Genomic DNA, 9,846 nt, shown 5'->3' on the forward strand with positions numbered 1-9,846 from the left:
CCCGGTTCTTACACGAACCGGGACAGATGGGCCTCCACGTGGCCGCTGCGGCCAGGCCAGGCAGGGGGGCCTTTAGTCCCGATTGGTGACACCAACCGGGACCAAAAGGAATCCACGCGTCAGCACCTGGCTGGAGCTGAGGTTTTTTTGAAAGGGGATGGTTTAGGGGTTAATTTAGGTTGTTATTAGCTAGCTAATAAAGAAAAGTGTCATCTCTTCTATATCTCCGTGCTTGGTTTACCAACACTACTGCTATGCCTAACGTTAAGAGGGCTTAGATTGAAAAGTGTCCTCCCTCATATATCTCCGTGCTTGGTTTACCAACGCTACTGCTACTACTATGGCTAACGTTAACACGGCTTAGAAAAGTGTCCTCTCTTATATATCTCCGTTCTTGGTCATCCGTCGTGCTTTGTCGAACATATTTACAAAATGTAGACACGAGTTACATGCACATATATGCATTGTTTTACACTATATCATTTTATATCATTTCCGTTGAATGGCAATAGTATTCTAATTGATCATCTAACAACTCATCATCAACTTAATCATATACCAAGTTATTATATGATACACATAAAATAAAACAGAGAAACATCATAATATATATATAGTCATCATATGCATCATGCATCCTATTTTATCGATCATGTCAAGTAATAATATAAACTAGAGTAACTTGTCTCTCATAAGACCTAGTCCTCGCTCTTAGATATAATGTCATAAAACAGAATAAGACCTATGGCTCCATGATGAATCACAGAGATCCAACGGTTTCCAACTTGTGGCTTACGAACCTTCTTTATTTCTCTTCATGCTTCAATTTGGAGTCTTTTTTATCTTGATCTGAAGTTAATCAAGTATGGAGCATAGAACTCAGCCCTCAGCGGGCTTCTAATTCTCATTTGACCTTCTGGGTCCATTAACGGAGGCACTACATCATGTGGCAGCTGCTGTTGAAGAACATAATAATAACCTAGTTAGCAATGTAATCAACACCATTTATGCAATAGTGGAGCGTACTTAATTAGGAAACTCTTACCAAGACATTTCGGCGAATGTCATCTGGACTCAACCTATGCACTAGTGGCATGTAAAATGAATAATTTTGGCCAATTTCAAAATGATACGGGAAGATATCCCTATAAGCGAGAACACCAGCAACAAGAAAGTGGAGAAGATCATCCTTCTCCTCCCTAAGTTAGATGTGATCCATACGAGTAGTGTGTCGTGTCAATTAATTTTCGTAATTCAATCGAAGCAACAAAATAAGCTGTAAATTATAATTTAACAAATTTAGTATATGGATGAACACCAACTATTTCTAAATATAAATGCAAATTACTTCACATGGAGGTAAAACAGGAAGCATATCATCGACAACCACCCAAATTTTATAATAATTTAATGTTTCAAAAATACTTAGAAATTTTGTAATTGTCCACAAGATATGAGTATAATTTGTTAAAACATCAAATTCAATTTTTTAATAGTATACTTTGAGCTCTAAACAGTTCCACGCAATGTGGGCATTACATAAACCATTCAAAACAACCACATGTGCTACGATCATTCAGAGGACAATTTGGGTTGTTGTTGTTGTTGTTGTTTGTACAACATGTAACATGAGACAATTATAACTATGGCCCAATAACTAGGAACCTGCAATGTGTGGTCAAAGTTTTAATAGACGATGAATACCACATGACATGTAAATTGCGAGAGTAAAACACGTTGACTACACCAAATATTTCTAAATATAAATGCAAATTACTTGACAAATATGGTTGAAAACTCACATGGAGGTGCAACAGGAAGCATATCATCGACAACCACCCAAATGTCGATGTTGTCTGGCATATTATCTTCAGGACGAAGATCGAAGGTGATTTCCATACCCTCCTGAAATCCATATGCCTTGCAAAGATCTTCCCAATTTAGGCACCCAAATTTTGTTTGAAAAACTGAATTAAATACTTGGATAACAAATGTGTGACCATGTATAGTCCTCAGCTTAGCGCTCCTCATCTCAACTCTCTTGTGGTCTTCGAAACCGAGCCTCTCCAACACATATCTTCTTGCATGGCAAGCGAGGCACATATCGCCGTTCTCGTCAAGCTTCATGCTAAAGAACCTATCGTCTCGCAGGTGAGGCATGTCGCACATACCCCGAGAGTCGCTGCAATATTCACACTCCCAATATCCATCATCATACATTTCCTGTTTTAATGTGGTAAATGTGTGTAAACAACAATATAATCGTGACACACTATATATATCGAAAGAATTGAACATCTATATATTCTGATCGACAAAACTTAGCACAATTTAGCAAGCAAAAGTGAGAAACTAACACTAGTGGGGAGAGGGCCTATAGTCCCGGCCCGTAAGGGGATTTAGTCCCGGTTCACCAACCGGGACCAAAGGGGCGGGACTAAAGGCCTAACCTTTAGTCCCGGTCCTGTTCCAAGCCGGGACCAAAGGTGCTCCACGTGGGCGCCTCGGAGCGCCCTCAGGGGTAGGCCCTTTAGTCCCGGGTCTTAACACGAACCGGGACTAAATAGTTTATGCAGATTTTGTTTATTTTAGGGTTTTAGGGTTTTAGGGTTTAGGTGTTCGGGAGATTAACGTGATGCCTCGTTTGGTGTTCGGGAATTAGTTTTCATATAATTCTAAATATACATGTTTATGCATATATATATAAGATTAACTTATCTTCGAGCATATATATACAATTATATGGAGATCTGAATTATCGGGACTAGAGCCCGTCTATTCGATTACATGGACCAACATCACTAATGGCCCCTAGCTACACTAAATCGTCCTTTGTCATCTATAGCTTCCGTCCTCAGAAAGGTCGCAAGCTCCTCTGCAACAGCAATCGTGCGTTGCTCTGGTAAGACCTTCTCCCTCATGACCGTGTACTATATAAGAAGAGGAGATGAATATGAATATCAATCATGATAACAAAGAATGACGGGTAAAAATAGAGGTGTGAATGTTCATTGCTTACGTCGTATCTGTGATCCTTGTGCTCAGAGGTAAACATGCGAATGGTCTCGCAAACATAGTATCCGCATAGATGTGTCCCCCGTGCCTGCTGGTTGCACTTTACGAGAATAGAATATATATAATCAAAATAATAATCTAGCATCATAAGTGTATTGAAAATAGAAGTATATCATACTACTACTTACCTGAGCCGCTCTAAAGGTCAGCTTCTCATGCTCGATACCGGGAGTCACGCACTTGAACCGCTTCGAAACCCTGCCCGACAAGGAAAATGATTTGCTAAGTTTTTCAGTAATTGATATATCAGAAAATCATCGAAAGAGACCGATAGAGCGCAAGAATGATTGAAATTACCCTTGGAGCATGTCCTGCAAGCTTTGGAACTGTTCCAAGGGTCTCGATAATGGGTCGAAGGCATCAACTCTTCCCTTATCAATTTGAATGTCCAACAAAATCCAATGGTAGATGTGTATATATATATATATATAAATGCGTCAGTAACTTATCAATTACACTTATAAGTGAATGGACACAACAGAGTAAAGACCCTCACCTGAAGTTGTATGGAAACAGTATGTGGTCACAGAAATTTTGATCTGTTAGAAACCTTAGAAGGTTTTCCTCCGTCTCCTTGGGTTTATCAGTTAGCGTTGCTATATGTATTTTATCTGGGTCAATAAACCCAATACTTAGGATGTTCCTACTTTTACATTCCAGAATCTTCATTCTGCATAATAGAGTACAAGTTATATGTAGCAATGAATTGAAATAACTAAACAAGTTATATGTAGACAACGAATTGAAAAACTTACAGACAATAGCAACTCATAAGCGATTTGTCGAGGGCGTCGGCATTGTACATCTGGAAGAGTTCATCAAAGTCGATATGGATTTCTTCGGGGCGGCCGTAGTACTCCCGTGGGACACGCGCCACGATCATCGTTCTCCCATTCTTTGATTCACTTAAGTACCATGTATGCAAGTAACGCATATTTGTTGGGAGATCATCTTTGCTGACCAAAGGCGCTCCCATGACAAACTGTGGCTTAGGGGCTACCACAGCCTTGCGTAACCTATTGTCTTGGGAAGCCAGAACGTCTTCAACCGGGATACCCCATTCATCCGCCCACTTCTTTGCTAATTCCAAATCTTGCCCCTCCACCAGAGGGGGAACATTCTCGGGTAACACCCTGAGGGGTGGGATCGACTGTTTGGCCTGTTGTCCAAGCTGAGGAACGTCTGATCTTTTTTTGCTTGTAGTTGAACTTGATTTGCTCCCACTTGCACTTGCACGTGATCTGCTCTTTTTCCCTTCCTTCTGCAATATGCGTGTATAGTCATCAGGCTTATGGTGTAAGTCATACTGTGATGGAAGGGTCGTGAAGTATTTTACATATGCTATTTGCTTCTCGGTGTATTCCGGGCGGGGCTCGGGTCTTATTTTTCATCTGCGCATCATAATGTTCCTTTGCTCTCCTGGCATTTTCCTCGTCGCTACGATCATAAGGTCTGATAGGAAGATTAGCATGAGGTACCTTTGGGAGGGGCGACAGTTTGCGCTTTGGGGAGCTCTGTTGCTTAGAACTCATCGACGAAGCGTTCTTGCTGGCACGCTTCCGCTTAGTATCCTTAGCGGGCGGCGGCGGAGACGGACGACCCAAGTCTGGCGGCGGTGATCGAGATAGACTCGTCTTGTGCTGGCCGTCGTCATGTGGAGGGCTTGGAGGTGATGGAGGTGTAGGTGACCTGCGACGACTCGGAGGCGGTGTTGTCCTTGGGGCCGAGCCTGGAAGCTTGATGTAGTCCTTGTCCCATAGGATGACTCCACCCAGTACTTCTCCGAGTGTCCTCTCATCTTCGGGTCCAGCTATGTCGAGCTCCATATCATGAAACCCCGCCATGATTTTATCCACCCCGACTTTAGCAAAGCCAGCTGGAATCTCATGGCCATGCCAGCATGCATCAGGGCCAGAAGGTAAAGCTTGTCCGACGGCCACCTTCATGGATATGTTCTTGAATTTCTGATGGAGTTCACCATGATGTTGACTCCTTGATTGCATCCACGGGGTAGCCGGGACCACCTTCTATCATTCTTCGTGCATCGTCGGGCGGGGCCTCAGATTCAGCCACGCTGCTTTTCCGCTTAGATGGGGCGCCGGTAATATCGAGTGCAGGATCTTCCTGGCGCGCTACTCCTCTAAGCTCCTCAATCTGCTTATGTTGCTCGTTAAGCCTCGCAAGCAACTGGTTGAACTTGTCATTCTCCTCATCCTGCTGTCGCTTCTTTGCTCTTGCTCGGCTTCTGTAAGTGTCTTGGTCTCTGGCAAACCCAAGCCACCACGGGTAAGAAGGACCGAAGCCTCGCGTTCGTCCTCCATGTTCGTCATTGCTGAGGACCAGTGTGAGCAAATCTTTCTCTCTATCTGCAATGAACTGTCTTTTTCCCTCCTTAATTTCTTTCACTATCTTTTTCCAATTCTCCCTGGGTATCCTAAGACCGTCACTGCAGATGAGTTCCCCTGTTTCTTCGTCGTACGAACCACCATGCGCAAGGAACCAATTTCTTGCTCCCAATTCCCACTCATCACGGATGGGGTCAGGTATGATGCCTTTAGCTAGCAGATCTTGCTCTTTCTTATCCCACTTTGGGAGGGCAGTCTCATAGCACCCTGGCCCCAGCGTGTGGTGATATTTCTTCTTGTCGGCATTTTTCTTGTTCTTTTCTGATAATGCCTTGGCATCTTCTGACTCCTTGTACTCTTGAAATGCCTTCCAGTGATTCGCCTGCTTGGCTAGATACCCCTCGAATACTGGCACTTTCTTTGTCTTCCGATAGTTTTTCCATAGCTTCTTCTTCCAGCTACGGAACAGTTCGGCCATCTTCTTTCGAGTCCACTGCTTGACTTTGGCCCTCAGTGTTTTTGCGGCGTCTTCATTCTCACATTCTGACAGGTTGAAATGTGACATGAGATCATTCCAAAGAATATCTTTGTACCTTTCGGCGATATAGTCACTATCGGCTGCCCCTTTGCTCTTGTTCCACTCCCGAACGTTGATCGGGACGTGATCCCTAACGAGAACTCCGCATTGCTTCTTGAATGTGTCAGCGGCATTCTTAGGAAGCTTGGGTTCGCCCATAGGCAATATCACCTCAAAGGTGTAATGCGTCCGTGCATCCAACTTTTTAGTCGGGCCTCGTTTCGTAGCTTTGCTCGATGTGCATGCCTAAGAGGGAGAAACATTCATCAAATGAATGTATATGTATACAATATAGAGCTATCTCCAATATTTTTCACATATTACAAGTGATTGTCGAACTTCATATGTATACCTCACCGGACTTTATTATTTCTCCACCGGCTTCTCCACCGGCTTCTCCATCAGTGGAGCTATCACCTTCTCCGTCATTGGACCTATCTCCTGCCCCATCGGCTTCATCTTCATGTCGGTCGACCTCCATTCCATATCCGGAGGGGTTTAGATATGACGACGGAGATTCAGCTGGTTCAACGTCAGGGCCATCTTTGATTATATCTTCGAGAAGTTCTTCCTCTTCGAGGTTCCTGATATGTGGATCCATAGTTCTGCAAAAAACGGACATTTTATTAACTAATAAACTAACAAACTATATAAGAGGGGTTGGAAACTTCGAAGTGTCGTTTTATATAGGAGGACCTCTAGTCCCGGGTCTTGGCTAGAACCTAAACTCTAAAATATGTCTAACGGATTCTCTTAACCTTTAAGGATTTAACAAAATGGCGACATTCTAGATGTGTAGAAAATGATCCTATTTTTTCTGATCTCATCTACCCTTCTATATGTATCATTGTCTAGTGTCAAAGGACTTTGTTGAACTTTGTACCAAAAAAGAATTATTCTATCAGGAACTCCATTCCAAAACAACTTTAGTCCCGGGTCGTGGCTTTTCCAATCTGAGCATTCAATAAGCAAAACCAAATCGTAAAATAAAGTAGTATTCAAATTAGCATGCATTCAATTATAAGCAAAACTACATCATCTCTTGTGTCCGTACATCGTCGAATATTATCACTAATACTCCTCGAATACTATCATACATATAGCATCACTAATACAGCTAGAACCGTAGCACCTGACGGGTATCGTCGCGGGCGGTGGACACCCAAAGAGAAGGAACCATCACAGGATCATAGCTCCAGTGAGATTCCTGAAGAACCTACTAGGTATGGTCGAACCTGCCCTCCAACGCAACCATGTAGCGACGGACGTGCTCATCCTCCTCGTTGACACGGTGACGTACCACCTCCGCGGTGTCCGGAAGCCTCGGCACCGCCACTGGCCCACGCGACCGCAACCAAACAAGGATCGGGTCAACAACTGGTTGGCTCCTCACCAACCTACGCCCCCCGGAAGGTAGCACCTCCCAATACCAGCCAGGCGGAGCCCAGTCCCGGACATGGCCCCTCTAATCAAGCAGGTGTCCTCCGCCGAGTCGACGACGAGGATGCGGGATAGGCATCGTAAAATGAACTAAAAAATAAACTAGTTCTATTAATTTTCTTGCTAAAAATAAACTAATTGTATATATAGTAAAATAAAGTAGTTTTATTAAATCAACTAGTTCAACTATATATTGACAAAAGTTTTAAGTGTGTGTAAAAATTCGTGTATGTCAGCATCTGCAATTGTATTGTTTTTAAAAAATTCGTGTTTTGTAACGGAATACCGAATAGGATAATTAGATTTTTGGTACGCAGTTCAAAAAGAGCCATCCGAATATCGCTATTTGGAAGGACTTTTGTTGAACTTTGTACCAAAAAAGAATTATTCTATCACGAACTCCATTCCAAAACAACTTTCGAGAGCTTGACAGCGCCATGCGTCTGTTACTACCAGGTAATGATGGAGCCATGGACCGACCCTAAACTAACTTACTTAAATTTACATAGCCTTAAACTAGCTAACACTAACCTAATTAACACTAATTTATATGCTTAAGTGATTTAACCTAGGACACTAGCTAACCTATTTCTTCTTCTCCTCTTCTTCTTCTTCCTTTTCTTATCTTCTTCTTCTTCTTCTTCTTCTTCTTCTTCTTCTTCTTTCTTATTTTCTTCTCCGCTTCTTCTTCTCCTACTTTTCTTCAACTTCTCTTCTTATACTTCTCCTCTTCTTCTATTTTTCCTCTTCTTCTCCTCTCCTCCTCTTCTTATTCTCTTTTCTCTTCTTTTCTCCTCCTCCTCTTCTTATTTTCCTTTTTCCTAATCTTATTTTCTTATTTTTGTTCATCTTTCTTCTTCTTGTAACACTAACCTAATTCTAAATATTACTAACCCTAATAATCTAGCACAAACCTAATAACAATAGGAATTAAATGACAAAAAAAATCTTCTTCTCCTCCTCTTCTTCTTCCTTTTCTTCTCCTCTTCTTCTACTCCTCCTCCTCTTCTTCTACTTCTCCTCCTCCTCTTCTTCTACTTCATCTCCTCACCGGCACGACGGAGGCGGTGGCGTCCCCGCCGGCGGGCGCGGGCGGCTCGTCCTTCGTGTTCGGCATGGGGAGGAGGGGGCAGGGGGCTTACCGGAGTGGGAGGGTGCCGGCGAGCAGGACGGCACGGCGTCGACGACGGGGACAAGGGCGCGCGAGGAGGTCCGGCGCCAGCGAGGAGGACGGCAGGGCGACGGCGAGGAGGACGGCAGGGCAATGGCGACGGCGTGCAGCCTGGCGGCGTCGAGCCGTTCGTCCGGTGCCGCGCCTGGCAGGAGAGGCGAGCGAGAGGAAGAAGAGAACGAAAATGGCGTTTGGATTTGGATTTTCGTCGGGGCCGTATATATAGTAGGATCTTTAGTCCCGGTTTGGGGCTCGAACCGGGACTATAGACACCCTTTAGTCCCGGGTGGAGCCACGACCCGAGACTAAAGACCCTTTTTCGGCAGACCAAAAGGCGGGAAGCACGGGCCTTTGGTCCCGGGTCGGGGCTTGAGCTGGGACTAAAGACACCCTTTAGTCCCGGGTCTAGCCACGACCCGGGGCTGAAGACCACTTTTCGGCAGGCGGCAGGCGAGGGGCTTTAGTCCCGGGTCGTGGCTCCACCCGGGACTAAAGGTGGTCTTTAGTCCCGGTTCATGCCACGAACCGGGACAAAAGGCTTGGGCTGGCGGCATTCCAAAGTTTAGTCCCACCTCGCTTGTCGAGAGGAGCCGCCACTAGTTTATAAGCCCCGTTGTCCCAACCGTGTCGAGCTCCTCTCTAAAGCAGGCTTACGGGCCTAAACAGACTGTAAATTGAAAAATTGAAAATATATTTGAAATTATGGACAAAATTCAACCTGAATTCAAAGTGAGGTCACTTTGAATTTTGGTTGAATTTTCTCTATAAATCCTCATATAGTTTCAATTTTTTTCTATTTTCAAAATTAATTATTTTGACTATCCAAACTATTAACTATTTTGTTATTTTCAATTAAAAACTGTGTTTATTAAAAATTCTTTTTGCATATTTGAGAATTTGACAAAACTATGAAATTGAAAAGTGTTTGAAATTTAATAAATAATTCAAAACTATTTTCTATTTTCAAAATTAATTATTTTGACTATCCAAACTATTAACTATTTTGTTATTTTCAATTGAAAACTATGTTTATTAAAATTCTTTTTGCATATTTGAGAATCTGACAAAACTATGAAAATGAAAAGTGTTTGAAATTGAATAAATAATTCAAAACTATTTAGTATTTTCAAAATTAATTATTTTGACTATCCAAACTATTAACTATTTTGTTCCTTTCAATTAAAAACTATGTTTATTAAAATTCTTTTTGCATATTTGAGAATTTGACAAATCTATGA

This window comes from Hordeum vulgare, chromosome 2H (genome assembly GCF_904849725.1).
Source record: "Hordeum vulgare subsp. vulgare chromosome 2H, MorexV3_pseudomolecules_assembly, whole genome shotgun sequence".
In the NCBI taxonomy this organism is placed as follows: Eukaryota; Viridiplantae; Streptophyta; class Magnoliopsida; order Poales; family Poaceae; genus Hordeum; species Hordeum vulgare.